This window comes from Protopterus annectens, chromosome 1.part1 (genome assembly GCF_019279795.1).
Source record: "Protopterus annectens isolate FY-2018-M chromosome 1.part1, PAN1.0, whole genome shotgun sequence".
Taxonomy (NCBI): domain Eukaryota; kingdom Metazoa; phylum Chordata; order Ceratodontiformes; family Protopteridae; genus Protopterus; species Protopterus annectens.
The window spans coordinates 1,135,819,682-1,135,835,734 of NC_056726.1; the positions used below are offsets into that span (position 1 = coordinate 1,135,819,682).

Below are 16,053 nucleotides of genomic sequence, written 5' to 3' on the forward strand. Positions count from 1 at the left end.
TCAGTGGATGCCCGGGGAGAAATGCTCCAGAAGCATGTTTTTAGAATGTGGGAGGAAACCGGAGTACCCGGAGGAAACTCACGCGAACACAGGGAGAACATGCAAACTCCACAAAGAAGGCACCCCAGCTGAGAATCGAACCGGAGAACCTCTTGCTGTGAGGCGACAGCATTAACCTCTGCACCACTGCACCGCTACATGACTATTTTGGTGGCCCGGCAGCAGTACCATGGCCACATACTACCCACAAGTTAGTGATATACATCTGTACAGCATCCCACTGCTTTGTCTGACATACATGACTGTTATGGTGGCCCGGCAGAAGTACATCTGGCAAGTATCTGGTCATAACATCTCACTGGGTAAGTACACTAAGCTGCTAGGCATGTAACAAAGCACTGTGCAGGCAACCAGCAGACTGACTCAACACTGGCCTACATTTCCTATGGGGGAATACACATTTACCTGCATATATAGCAGGCTGTACAGACATGTCACGGCACAGAGTTATAGACACCTGTGTGAAAGTGCATAACCACAACCAATGTGAACACAGCCACAGTCACATATGGTAAGCTAGCGTAATATTACAGTATATGGACTATCTGATCAACACCCTTGATAGGGTTTCTGTCTATACACATTGAGCAGAGTGAATAAGAGTTGTTGACTGCAGCTGTTAGCTGAGATATACAAGTATCTAGGTTTTTTTTTAACAATTAATATATAGCACTTTTATTGTCTGCTTTTTCGTCTTTGAGTGTATTTTATTGCTATTAACTAATCTGCACAAGTAACTGATTTGTCTGCAGTTAAAAGCATTCTGTATCTTTGCACATCTTTATCTGTTTAAAAACTTTTATCTGTTTACAAACTTGGCTTTTTCTAGTGCTACTGTCTGTAGGCTATTGTTTCTAGCTGAAGCCTTTCTTTAAAATTTGGCTAAATTGTGTTAAATGTCTGTTGAATGGGGGCTGGTTCTTTTGTGTTCTTGTAAAAAAAAAAAAGTTGTTCTTCTGGTATTTAAACCCTAACTATGATAGGGTTTCTGTCTATACACACTGAGCAGAGTGAATAAGAGTTGTTGACCGCAGCTGTTAGTTGAGATATACAAGTATCCAGGTTTCTTTTAACAATTAATATATAGCACTTTTATTGTCTGATTTTTAGTCTTCGAGTGTATTTTATTGCTATTAACTAATATGAACAAGTAACTGATTTGTCTGCAGTTAAAAGCATTCTGTATCTTTACAAATCTTTATCTGTTTAAAAACTTTTATCTGTTTAAAAACTTGGCTTTCTCTAGTGCTACTGTCTGTAGGCGGTCCCCATCCTCCCTCCCAGTTGGTGTCTTGCTCTTATACCTGGTGGCTTTGCAGTTGCCCGCCCCTACTGTAAATCTGATCTGTGACACTCCTCCCTGTCTAGTGTCATTAGCTCATTCCACCTAGTACAGAGAGAACATTTGATAAGGCCTTCTGTTTCTCCTTTTTCCCTTTCAAAAAAAAAAAATTTTTTTGCCTGAACCTCCTTGTGTTCTGACTGTGCTTCTCAAACATTTTGGAAATATAGAGTATATTTCAGAACATTTATTATAACTGTAATTGCTTAATATTGCTACAACTCAAGTGCTCTAGGTTGCACTGCATCTGAAGTGTTTGTGTGTTTTAGCTGCTTTTCTGTATATATAGACTTCTCTGTTTCTTTAACTAAATAAGCTCTGCAAAGTTGTTTTATAGCATTCCTGCCTGTATTTCTGAGTTTTTTGCACTTTTAAAGTTTGTTTTTGCTTAGTGTAATTGGTAGGCTACACACTCAAGTGTGCTAGCTGAATTAAAGCATTTACTGTGTTTCTGTACCTAATTTCTGCTACTTTGTAAAAAAAAAATCCTTGTTTCCCACCTTTACTGAACTAGAATAGTCCACTCTTCAGGTATTGCTGATCTCTGGGCTTTGTCATAGTTCCTGTGTTGTCCATATCCTTATTTGGATATGGGGAAGCTTCTTTGTTCACCAGTGAGAGTGGGGAGCTCTGAGCAGCCTATCTGTCCCTTGAGGAGTGGTTCCAGCCCAGTGACCTGTAGCTTATTGGCAATTTTGGGCCATTTCCTATCTCTTTCTAACCCCCTGCTTTAAAGCCAGCCTTAGCGCGCTTTTGCGCTTGTAATTTAAAGTTTGTCCTGTTTGTTGCATTTACCTGTTGAGGCTACACACTCAAGTGTGCTAGCCTGTGTTACATATTTATTGCACTCTCCTGCTGTTTGCTGCAAAAAAAAATGATCCTTCTTTCCCATCTTTCCTGACCTAGAGTAGTCCAAATACAGGCTTTGCTGTATTCTGGACTTTTGGGAAGTTCCTCTGTTGCCCATTTCCTTTCTTGGATAGAGGGAGGCTTCTTTGTTCACCAGTGGCAGTGGGGAGCTTGGAGCAGCCTATCTATCCCTGGAGGAGTGTTCCCAGCACAAGAATCTGGTAGTCTATTGGCCGCTTTGGGCCAATTTCTAGCTCTTTCAATCCCCCTGTATAAAACCCGTTTTAGCGCAGTTTTGCGCGATTTTGCACATAGTGCAGCATCATTGGGTTTAAACCATCCTTGGCTCCACAAAGTCTGCTCTTCACTTTTTCCCTTAGAACTGATCTAGTTCTCATAATAAACACCCTATTCCCCACTCTAAAGCCTGGCACTTGCTCACTAAAGCAATTATATAAGTCAGCACTAAAAAATTAAAAGCACGACACCCTCACAAACTCCCCTTAAGTACTTTGTTCCCCATTGGCCCTTTTTTTCCAATTATAAAGGAATTCCCATTACTATTCTAGCATGTCCAAAGGTCAGTTATCAATCTCCTCTCTGGTACAGCTGGTGAATCTGGGAATCTTGAGGCAATGTTATAACTGCCTCATGTACACAGACAACCCTCTCCTCCTCGCAACAAATTCCAACACATGTGAGAGATGCAACCATATAGCCAAACTGGAGGATAAGCTCTCTCAACTCAGTACTGGCGTAACCAGTCAGGAGGAGAAGGAAACAAAACTCACTACAATTCCAGTCTCACATAGACCTACCACGACAGCAAACCAAACACATAAACACACAAAAACATACTCGGAGGCTCTAAATAAAAATCTGCCTAAGCAGCAGAGACCTCCAAAGTAGACACCCAAGCAACTGCTACCCCAAAACAAAACACATGCAACACATAGCTCACAAAGCCAGTGTGCCAAACGCCAGTGTGCCAGTCACAGCTCTTAAGGCTAAACAACACACCTGATACACTTGTAATAGGTTACTCTATCATCAGGCACACTGAAGTCCCGTTCACCAGACTGAACAAGGAGAAGGTCACAGTGAGCTGCCTGTCGGGTGCTAGGATCTACCACATAACACAAGCACTCAGGTCACTCCAAGGTAAGTACAAATATGACTCAGTCATCGTCCATGCTGGTGTGAATGACCTGAGACATACCTCCCTGGACTATATGAAAAGAGACATAGAGGAGCTCTCTGAGCATGTAGCCCAGGCCGGTATGACCCTGACCTTGAGTAGCATCTTACCCTCACCAAGAATGATGCCACAATATGAAGACAAGATGATCAATTTCAACAATTGGCTTAAGTATTGGTGTCATTCAAAGGGGATCCAATGCCTGTCTGCCTGGGATGACATGCTCAGCAAGCCACGATGCTTCGCTAGGGACGGCTTGCAACTGTCACCCCTGGGGTTTTGGATATTGGCAAAGGCTCTTGCCACCCCCATAGTGCCTTTTTTAGGCAAGGCTCAAAAGACAAACCCACCTCCATAGGTATCACAAGGGATAAAAAACTAAGAGTAATGCTACTCAATGCTAGAAGTCTAAACCTCAAGATGCACACACTCAAAACACTCCATAGCATGGAGAACATCGGTATCTGTGCAGTAACAGAAACCTGGTTCAAGGCTCCCGAAAGCACCCCAGCACTACCAGGTTATACCTCATACCATGTTTTTTGGCCCCAAAATTTGGACCAAACCAAAAAAGGAGGGGGAGCATCAATATTCGTCAAAGATACCCACACCGGTTGGTGACACAGCACGAAGCATCAGAGACTATCCATGTGCAACTAACAGTGGGTAAAACTGCCTTCCAGTTTATAGCCTGCTACAGACAACCCTCCCAAACCCAGGAACCCCACTCGGCCTTCCTGAGAACATTGGAAAATAAGAAGGTCTCTCCAAACACCATTATATTGGGTGACTTCAACTACCCTAACATAGACTGGGAGCATTACTCTAGCTCCAACACCCTAGCCCAAAGGTTCCTAGAATTTATAAACTCAAATGCTATGGAACAACTTGTTGCCACTCCCACAAGAGGGGAAAACATACTGGACCTGATTATCACCAACATGGGGACTCTATGCTCCAGACCAGAAGTGTATCCCTCACTGGTAAGATCAGACCATAAACTAATCTCACTAGATATTCACATCCCGACCCCAGCCCCTGCCCAGAAAACAACAGTGAAAAACTTCTCTAAAGCAAATTTCACACTCCTCAAAACTGAGGTGGAATCCTTCAAAGCCCCTGGGCCTGTGGAAAATACAGCCCAGACCGCAGAATCCTTTATAAACGCATTCTATGAACACCTTCAGGAATGCATGGATCATGCAATCCCAAATAAAACCAAGACCCAATCCTCCAAGGTTAGGCGTCCTGTCTGGTGGACCCCAGCCATAAACAAACTATACAATAGAAGGGGGAAGCTACTACATGATACAGCAAAATCCCCAAAAGGGAAGGCATCTCTGATCAGTATTAGCAAAAAACTACGGGCACTCATAAAATCATCTAAGGCCAGCTTTGAGGGAACAATTGCACAGGACACTAAGGATAATCGCAAGGCTTTCTTTAGTTATGTTAGGAACCTGGGTGGGAATTCCCAGATATGCTCAGAATTAGTCCAAAATGACAAAAAATACACCAAACCCACAGACATTGCCAACATCCTAGCTGACAGGTTCAGCGCAAACTTTCCCCCCCCCCCTTCCCCTCCAAAAGAGCAAACATCTATCCCAGCAGAGTGCTGCCCCCCTGACATCTCAGATGCTCAGGTAAGAGCTGCCCTCTCCAAAGCAAAAAACACAGCATCAATGGGACCAGACGGTGTCCCGGGCTGCGTCCTACATGAACTCCAAGAAGAACTAAACCCAAACATAAAACTACTGTTCAATCTCAGCCTTACTACAGGATATGTACCCAAAGAGTGGTGTACAGCAACAGTGGTCCCTCTCCACAAAGGAGGTGCCTCAACGGATCCTGGAAACTATCGCCCCATAAGCCTGACTAGTTTGGTCTGCAAAGCTATGGAAAGGATCATCATGGACCTCATAAATAAAGATATTGGGGACCTACAGTCACTGGATCCTACCCAGTTCGGCTTTGTTAAGGGCAGATCCTGCCTGTTAAACCTGGTCGATTTCTTTGAAACAGTCACCAAGGCCATTGACGAGGGGAAGGTGGTCCACACAGCCTACTTGGACCTTGCAAAAGCCTTCGATACAATACCCCACTCGGGCATTATAGATAAGCTCACCAGCTTAAATATAAACCCCATGTCACTAGATGGGTTGCAAACTGGCTCAAGGACAGAACCCACATGGTTAGAATTGCTGGAGCCATGTCAGACTCCAAACCAGTTACAAGTGGCATCCCACAAGGCTCAGTCCTGGGGCCTCTCTTGTTCGGTATATATTTTTCGGAGGTACAGGCTAACATGGAAGGACTGTGGCTGACAAGTTCGCTGATGACTGCAAACTAGGCGCCATAATCGACTCTCCAGCCGACACAAGCATCCTCCAAAAGGGCCTCATAGAAACAGACAACTGGTGCCAGAGCCATAGCCTCAAGCTAAATGCCAAAAAGTGTATAGTCATTCCCTTTGGCAAAAACAAAGTGCCCACAAATTATCACATAGGTAGTAATCCATTAAGTATGGAAGAAGTAATTAGGGACCTGGGTATCCAAGTTGATAGCAATCTCTCATTTGACAACCACATAGCCAAAGTGGTTAGAAAAACATTTTATATAGCCCACCTAATCATGAAGGGATTCACATCTAGATCATGGGAGGTCATCATGCCTCTTTACTCATCCCTCATCACGCCCATAATTGAGTACAATGCCCCTTTTGGGATGTACCTTACCAGACACATGCAGCAATTGGAAAGACCCCAAAAGTACCTCACCAAGAGGATCAAAGGGCTCAAACAGATGCCATATGCTGCCCGGTTAAATAAACTCCAGCTCTACTCAGTGGCATACCGCCTGCTCAGAGGCAATATGTGCCTGACATATAAAGCCATGTCCAACCCGGAATTAATGGACATGCTGCACCTCAGAAAATCCAAATCCTATCGAGCTACGCGCTCGAGAGACTTGAACCTCAGCACTGAAATAAATAGGACATGCTGGAGGGACAGATTCATAACTCAGAGGGTCCCTTCACTCTGGAATAAAATCCCAGTCCAGGTTAGGCAAAGTCCCTCATTGACTCTCTTCAAGAGGAATCTTAATCAGTGGATGGGAGATTGTAGGTTTACCCTGGGTATCACTTCTGTGTCACTGTTAGACAGAGGCAGAGTATACTAACCTCGAAAAAGGGCATAGCAAAATTCATTTAAAATGGGTGGCGAAAGCCAAACACATTCTGGTTAGGCTTATAAATGCCCTAGGGCAGATAGCCTAGTATGAACCTATGAACCTATGAACCTCTATGTGCCACTCACAGACTACCCTACATATACTGGGCTGCTGCACAGTGTGGCCCGATGCCTGTCTGTGGTATGGTTCATGTGTGTGTTTGGCCCTACAAACATGTAAACGATTGTGTAATGTACAGGGGAGGAGCATGTAACATCAGATAAAACAGGACTAAGAACAATGACATCTACCACAGTCTGTACACAGGCCAAGGTACATATTCACAATACACACCCTGTCGGCAATCACCATAAGTACACAGACCTCAGTACTGTACACACAACCACAAAATGCACTGGTTATGTCCTCAAATGTAACCCCTGCTATACATAACATGTGTAGCAGTCTGATATCTCACTGGCTTGTTATCAGATATGATGTCAATAAATATGGTATACAGAACATATGCACCTCTTATGGCATGACATATGTACAAAGGTTGACAGAGTTGTGGCTGGAAGCAGAAAAATAGGGCCAATATTGACAAGCAGCTGTGATAATCTCATACATTTAATGTTGTAACAGGATTTGTTGTAGCATATGTCCTATGAGAGATATGAAGTCATTAACTCTCATGGCTGTTACCATCTACTGACTGCAATCTTTACACTACCTTCTGCAGTTCACAGATAGGTGCTCTGTGGGTAACACTAGAAACAAAAGGCACCACACACTGCCCAGTCTGCAGATGACCCTACAGATGAGGATTTCCTCATAAACACAGCACTGCCATGACAGGCATTAAAACATGTAGGACAGCCATAGCCACACACACCCTGTTAAACCAACATTACTCCAAATGCAATATAGCAGCAATTAAAGTCTGTAGTCAAGTCAGGCTGATCCCCCTCCTGTATGTCGGCCTGTTTCTACAGTGTATGTTATTAGAGGTAAATCCCCAATCCACCTATGATGCTGTTTGCCAAACAACAAATCTAGTTCCTGCTCACAGTGAATGAAAAGGCCCAACACTAACATGATGTTCCTAGATATTGGAGTGTGTTTCCATGGAATTGGCTATGGGAATGTTCCACATACACTCAGCTAGAGGAGGGTTACAATTCATGCAGAAGCCATCAGCTGATAATGAGCATCACTTACAATACACATGCTGCTGCCTAAGCAAAGCAGGTGTACGTCTCACATCCACCAGAGAGGGAGGGAGTGAGAGAGGCAGACAGAGGCAAAGATAAGTCAGCGCGGGGTGGGAGAGTAAAACTTAAGCATATTTGTGTCACACACCTACCAGTACAGGGTATCAAACCCCTGACTGACTATGTATTGCTATCACATGTCTATGCAGTTACTGTACGTGCCACATAGGTTACATGTTGAGGAGCCCTCCAAACGTATATGTGATTGTGAGTGACATCTGCAACAGTGATATGGTAGCTATGAGGTAGGTGTAGTACACGTGCCTTTCTGCATGAACAGGTGTCAGCATCAGCAGAGCCACACTCTCTCAGGGACCCACACACATTGTCACACTTGGTAGGGTCAGGAATACAACTCATCACTAGTTAGATTGCCACAACACAGTACTGTGCAGGTATCACATGCACCACAGGCTTATACGGAGGTTATATGGGCAAAGGGTATGTGGAGGTGTCTGCCATCAGACAGCATGCTTCAGTATGCCAATGGGAGTTGTAGTGAGTGTGAATGTGGTCAAAGGCATCATACACCACACAGACACAGGGTGCCAGTACTGACATGCATGGGTGCATTGCTTCACAGGTGTGTAGTGGTCAACTTTGCCAGATAGCTTTACAAGGCTAGGTGATGGGTATACCTTGGCATCAGGCCACATGACAATGGCTTGCAGTGTGGCTCAGGAGTGTAGTGACTGGATTTGCCCACATGGGTGGGTATTGTATTTATTCAGTCACCTGTGTAACTATTATGTGTGACTACTGCTGTGCATTGCTTGCCATATATGTGTTCCTTAGTCCATGACATGGACAGTGTCTGGGATGTTTACACATCCCACATGCATGTACAGTTACATGTGGAACTGTACCTGGGGTGTCTAGCCCATGTTGTGTATACAGATTGTTATCATCAGATGTGCCAGTCCTGGCCTCATGTGGCGGGAACTGTTAATGGACAGCAAGTTGACCCTACACCTAAACTGATAGCATGATACATATATTCCCTGGTGTCAGTGGCATCTGTCCATACAGGGCATGTGTTTCTGGCATGGTATGTCCTTTGTGGGTCACATTTGATGGCACCACAGGTGTTGCAGGTGTCCAGTGGGGAACATAGGGAAGGTGCACATTCTGCATGTACATGCCTATTGGACTGATGGACAGGGTGCCATGCCTTTTGTATCTCACTGCAATCACACAATGGTTACTATCAGCAGGAAATATGCAGGGTACTACCAACATAATGGTTGTTGCCTAGGCAAGTGCATGTATGTGTGTGTGTGTGTGTGTGTGTGTGTGTGTGTGTGTGTGTGTGTGTATGAGACATAGGTTGAGGGTGTTCTCTGGGTAATACAAGCATTGCTAACTTTGTTCAGCTCGCCTTGATGTCACATGTAGGGGTATGGATTTGCATCCCAGCCTCTTGGCTATTTCACATCTGTTATCCCTATATGGTGGACATTGTGCCATATACTAGGGCCACCATATAAACAATTTGCAAACCCCGCTGCACAGTGAGTCCAGTTGTAACACAATCACAGCCACCTCCACACAGGATACGAATGAAAAACACACACACACACACACACACACACACACACACACACACACACACACACACGCACACACCTGTCATTTCTGGGATTAGAACTCCTACCTGACTAGTTTATTACACTACAGCACTAAGCAGTTATAGAACGTGCCATGGAGATTACTGGAGTACTCCTTCCCCAAAGTTGTATTTCACAGTGAATGGCATCAGCAGGAATGCCAAAGTATGGCATTTGAATTCTAGTGAGTGTGACTAGCCTAAAAAGCATTGTTCCCTACACAGACAAAGTAACACACAATAACATCCACAACTGCCATGTCTGGGAATAGAACCCCTACCAAGGTTCTATATCACACTATAGCATTACACTGTTATAGGATGAACCACAGACATTACTAGAGTACTCCTTCTTCAAAGGTATATTTCACAGTGAATAACATCAGCAGGATTGCCAAAGTAGGGCATTTGAATTGCAGTGAGTGTGACTAGCCTAAAAAGCATTGCTGCTTACACAGACATAGAAACACAATCAAAAGCATCCACCACTGCCATGTGTGGGAATAGAACCCCTAACAGAGTTGTATATCACACTACAGCATTACATTGTTACAGGACGCGTCATGCACCTTACTGAAGTACTCCTTCCTCGAAGGTGTATTTCACAGTGAATGACATCAGCAGGATTGCCAAAGTAGGGCATTTGAAATTTAATGAGTGTGACTAGCCTAAAAAGCATTGCTCCCTACACAGATATAGAAACAAACACAAAAACATCCACAACTGCCATGTGTGGAAACAGAAACCCTTACCAGAGTTCTATATCACACAACAGCATTACACTGTTATAGGACACACCACGGAGATTACTAGAGTACTCCATCCCCAAAGGTGTATTTCACAGTGAATGACATCAGCAGGATTGCCAAAGTAGGGCATTTGAATTGTAGTGAGTGTGACCAGCCTAAAAAGACTTTCTCCCTACACTGACATAGAAACACACACAAAAACATCCACAACTGCCATGTGTGGGAATAGAAACCCCTACCAGTTCTATATCACACTACAGCATTACACTGTTATAGGATGCGCCAAGGAGATTACTGGAGTACTCCTTCCCCAAAGGTGTATTTCACAGTGAATGACATCAGCAGGATTGCCAAAGTAGGGCATTTGAATTGTAATGTAAGTGACTAGCCTAAAAATCACTGCACCCTAGACAGAGACAGACACACACACACAGACACAGTTGCCATGTCTGGGATTAGAACTCCTACCTAATTAATTTATCACACTACAGCAGTATGTAGTTATAGGATGCCTAACGGAGATTACTGGGATACAGCTTTCCCAAAGGTGTATTTCACAGTGAATGACATCAGCAGCCTTGCCAAAGTAGGACATTTGAATTGTAGTGAGAGTAACTAGCCTAAAATGTATTGCTCTCTACACAATGACACACATAGTTGCCATGCCGGGGATTAGAACTCCTACCTAACTAGTTTATCACACTACAGCAGTATACAGTTATAGGACACACCATGGAAATTACTTGGCTACAGCTTTCCCAAAGGTGTATTTCACAGTGAATGAGATCAGCAGCCTTGCCAAAGTAGGGCACTTTAATTCTAGTGAGTGTGACTAGCCTAAAAAGCATTGCTCTCTACACAGGCACACACACACACACACACACACACACACACACACACACACACACGCACACACACACACACACAGTTGCCATGTCTGGGATTAGAACTCCTACCTAACTAGTTTATCACACTACAGCTATGCAATTATGGGATGTGCCACAGAGATTACTGGACTACACCTTTCCCAAAGGTGTATTTCACAGTAAATGACATCAGCAGCCATGCCAAAGTAGGCCTTTGAATTGTAGTTCATAGGTTCATAGGTAGGTATTAGTGTATTGGCCCTAGGGCCTATACAAGCCTAGCCAAAAAGGTACTTTTTTCCTGTGCCCCTGTCAAGCAGAACCAGAGAAGTGATCCCCGGGGTGAATTTACTATTACCCATCCAATCATCAAGATTTTTCTTGAAGAGTGTTAATGAGGAGCTCTGTTTGACATAGATAGGTAGTCTGTTCCAGAGTATAGGAAATCGCTGGGACAGGAATCTATCCCTTCAGCATGTTCTGTTTATTGTGGTGACAAGGTTTAGCTCCCTAGAGTGTGTAGCCTGGAGGGATTTGGATTTAATTAAGTGGAGCATGTCCAACAGCTCTGGGATTGGCATAGTTTTGTATGTTAGGCAGAGATCGCCTCTGAGTAAGTGATATGCGATGGAGTAAAGCTGGAGTTCTTTGAGACGGTCTGCATAAGGCATCTGTTTGAGACCAGTAATTCTCCTTATGAGGTATTTTTGCAGCCTTTCCAGTTGTTGCAGATGTCTTTTGAGGTACATACCAAAAGGGGCATTGTACTCTATAATAATTCAAATGAGTGATGAGTAGAGGGGAACAATGACCTCTTTTTTTTGTTACTAGCCTAAAAGGCATTGCTCTCTACACAGACAGGGACACACACACACACACTTGCCATATCTAGGATTATAACTTCTACCTAACTAGTTTATCACACTATGTCAGTACGCAGTTATAGGACATACCATTGAAATTACTGGGCTACACCTTTCCAAAAGGTGTATTTCACAGGGAATGACATCAGAAGCCTTGACAAAGTAGAGCATTTGAATTGTAGTGAGTGTGACTAGCCTAAAAAGCATTGCTTTCTACATACATACACACACACACACACACACACACACACACACACACACACACACATGCTGAATAGTATTGAACAACTGCTTTGACTTCTACAATGGTGTAGTACTTGTTAGTGATATTACTGTTGAATCATGTATGCTATATCTACATACATCTGGGAAGGTATATACAACAGTCATGTTTACACATAACAAGGATATGGATATATATTTAATTATAATATATATATATATATATATATATATATATATATATATATATATATATGTATATATACATATATATATATATATATATATGTGTGTGTCTGTATGTATATGTGTGTGTGTGCGTGTGTGTGTGTGTGTGTGTGTGTGTGTGTGTGTGTGTGTGTAGATATATATATATATATATATATATATATATATATATATATATATATATATATATATATATATATATATATATATATATATATATATATATATATATATATATATATATATATATATATATATATATATATTTATATATACATATATGTTTAACATATGTCCAGAACATGTAGTAGAGTCATACCTCAGCACCAATAGTCGCAAACTCTTAGAGCAGAGCAAGCGGACATCATGTAAATATTGTAGGTATAAATGTAGACTGTTGCTACTAAAACAGGGGTTGTCTTAACTGAAATGCTGTGTGTGGAAAGTCACTTCCGATATTGACATGTATGCCATCAGTTACTGACAGACATCCTAAGATCATTATAGTACAGTACCACATATATCCCAGTAATGATCCTGTGGAATACAGCAGGGATATGACCAATAAACGTGGACAGTCTGACACACTCTGGTCAGTCAAGAGGTATACACAAAACCCCTTAGTGCAAGACATGTGGACCAAGCCTGACAAGGTGGATGTTAATAGCGATGTAAATGGGTATGTCACATAAATACTGGAATACATATGCTTACACAGTTTATGCATTCAAACACTCCTGTCCTGACACATAATAACTGGAGGAGCAAAGGTCACAAGGCCGCATACTACCCACTAGTTAGTGACATACATCTGTACAGCATCCCACTGCTTTGCCAGAAATACACAACAGTTATGGTGGCCCAGCAACAGTACATCTGACAAATATCTGGATATATCGCACTGGGTAAGTACAATGAGATGCTTGGCATGTCACAAAGCACTGTGCAAACTACAGGCAGACTGCCAAAACACTGGCCTATATTTTTTAAGGGGAATACACACGTACATGCAAATATAGCAGGCCCTACAGGCATGTAACAGCATGGAATAATAGACACCTCTGTGAAAGCCCACACCTACAACCAATCTGAATACAGGCACAGCCATAGCCACATATGGTAAGCTTGCTTAATATTACAGTATGTGGACTGTCTGATCAACACCATCCTCATATGTGACACTAAAACACTAACCCTACATATACTGGGCCAATACACAGTGTATTCCGATGCCTGATTGTGGTATGGGACATGTGTGGGTTTGGTCTTGCAAACATGTAGGCCAATAGGGAACAATACACTGGAACAGCATGCAACTTCAGGTCTACTAAGCTGCTCAATGCTGAAACACTAGCGAGCCTTACCGAGGCGTCTCTTAAGCAGCATTAGATACTGCACTCAATCTCTAGTATCCTGGTGTTGTTCTCTATGATTGCTGATATTAATAAAGTTGTTTTGTATTTGGATATTGCTATTACTAAGGCCTACCTCAACTAAAGGTCTTCATGTGTTTAATTGAATGTACTAACTGTGTTTTCCTTATCCTTCTCTTGTAAGTACTGCTTTGGATTATTTCTTCCACCTAGGAATAGTCTTTTGTTTCCACCTTACATTTATCCCTCTTCTGTACAAATTTACTCCACACTATAAACTCCCTCCTCTATTTCTGCTCTTATTACTACTTCCTGCTCTCTCCTTCTTTTCTATTTTCTTATTTTTTCACCTACCAATTTTTCTAACTATTGGTATTTCTCGCTCTTCTTTTCAGCCGCCCCCCAAGGTATTTTTCCCCTTCTTCACTGCCAAACAGAATATCCTTCCTATCAAAGAGTACACGACGGTGGACAGTCTGCTTGATCTATTTTAAGTTTACTGCGACCTTATTCTCCCTAAAGAGACTCAGTGTATTTAATCTGTCTTACATATGTTTTTCTAGCATCTACCTTACTTGAGCATCATTCTACCTGGCACACATGAAAGCAGCCTACCACTGGTCACTGCACAGGCCCCCCAACCCCATCCTTGATTTATAGTCCACCTCTATCCAATCTCTATATCCCGAACTTCCAAGTAGAACCTCTTCTCCTCTAAGTGCACTTCCCTCCTTTTTCCACTAGATGGCAGCGTCCTCCTAATAATAAGCCCAGCAAAAACCTCCATCTTACTCTCCACTTATCAACTCTACCTAGAAAGTGTCTCTGCCCTTACCAAGAATAGCTGTAATTTCATCTCTCCACACACATATACTTGTTCTAAAAAGTGTATCTTCCCCTCACAAAGACAGCTGTAATTTTATCTCTCCGTACACTTATACTTGTTTTTTTTCTTTAAAAGTAGTTTTTTCCCCAATAAAACTTAAGAAACTAAGATTTTTAGTACAATACAAAGCTTATAATCCATATACCTGCACCCCTGCAGTAGTTCTCTTTCTCCTGCCTCAGGTCACTGATTGTTTTTGGCCTTCCCGCCTTCTTGGCTCTTCCTGCTCCATTCACCCTGCGGGCTAACTTTGCTCCCCCTACCTTGCCCCTAATCCCCACCCACCCCCAGTGGTTCCAGATTTATCCCTCACCCAATAGTCCCTCCCTCTTCTCCACCCAATCATGATACACCTCACTATTAGTCCTTCCCTCTTCACCGGCCAATCAGGACTCGCATCCTCCCCTCCCACTTCCTCCACCACACCCCCAACACACTATCTCACATTCACCTTCTCTTTCAATATTATCAGTCTCCCATTACCTTGCTCAGCCTTCCATCTAAAGTCCTTCTTTTCTTTCCCTTCATCTTGCTTCTACTACCCCTATACCATTTAACCTTCTATACTGACTTTCATGTGCTCTCTCCTCATTTGACTCCCCAGCACCACCCTACATCCCACTTCCACAACATCTCAGCTTCTTTAGTCGCTTCCCACCCTCTACTTCTCTTCAAAATAAAACTTTTTCCAATCTTTAACAACCACAAACTTAAACCAAACCACTACCAATGTCATCTATCAAATTGCATATCAAATAAGCGTATCCCCAATTATACTCACCTTCATTTAGCTGGCGATATATACCCCAATCCAGGTCCAAACTTCTCTCCTACAAATCCAGGTCCAAACGTCTCTCCTATAAATCAGCCTAGCACCAACAACAAAATTACTAATAAAAACCTCAAGTTCCTCACAATCAATGCACGAAGCTTAAAAAATTAATTAACACTCTTCCATGCCTGGCTTACCCATAACTCCCCAGACATAGCAGCCATCTCTGAAACCTGGCTAAAACCTCACATTAATGACTCTGAATTCTTACCTCCAGGATTTCATTCTCTCTGATCTGACTGCACTAATAGAAGAGGTGGTGGAGTTGCTTTAATCTACTCCGTCTTAACTATGACCCCATACCCTAACAACATCCCCTCTTTCAATAATGCAGAACTAATCATTGGCATACTAAAAATAAACAACCACAAAAGCATCTGAATTATTTCCCTCTATATTCCTCCTGGTAACAATGCAAGTACTTTGGAAGACATCCTCTCATGGTCCTCATCTAACATTAAACTAGAAACCTTTATTTTGGGAGATGTAAACATTGACTGGGGAAAAATCAGTAATCCTAATCACTCCATT

The 16,053-nt window shown here is 42.6% G+C and overlaps 1 protein-coding gene across 1 annotated transcript in view; it reads left to right on the plus strand.

The window, feature by feature from the left end:
* LOC122815721 (deleted in malignant brain tumors 1 protein-like) overlaps positions 1-16,053 on the plus strand; it is a 787,040-nt gene that overhangs the window by 404,643 nt on the left and 366,344 nt on the right. The gene's annotated exons all lie outside the window — the stretch shown is intronic.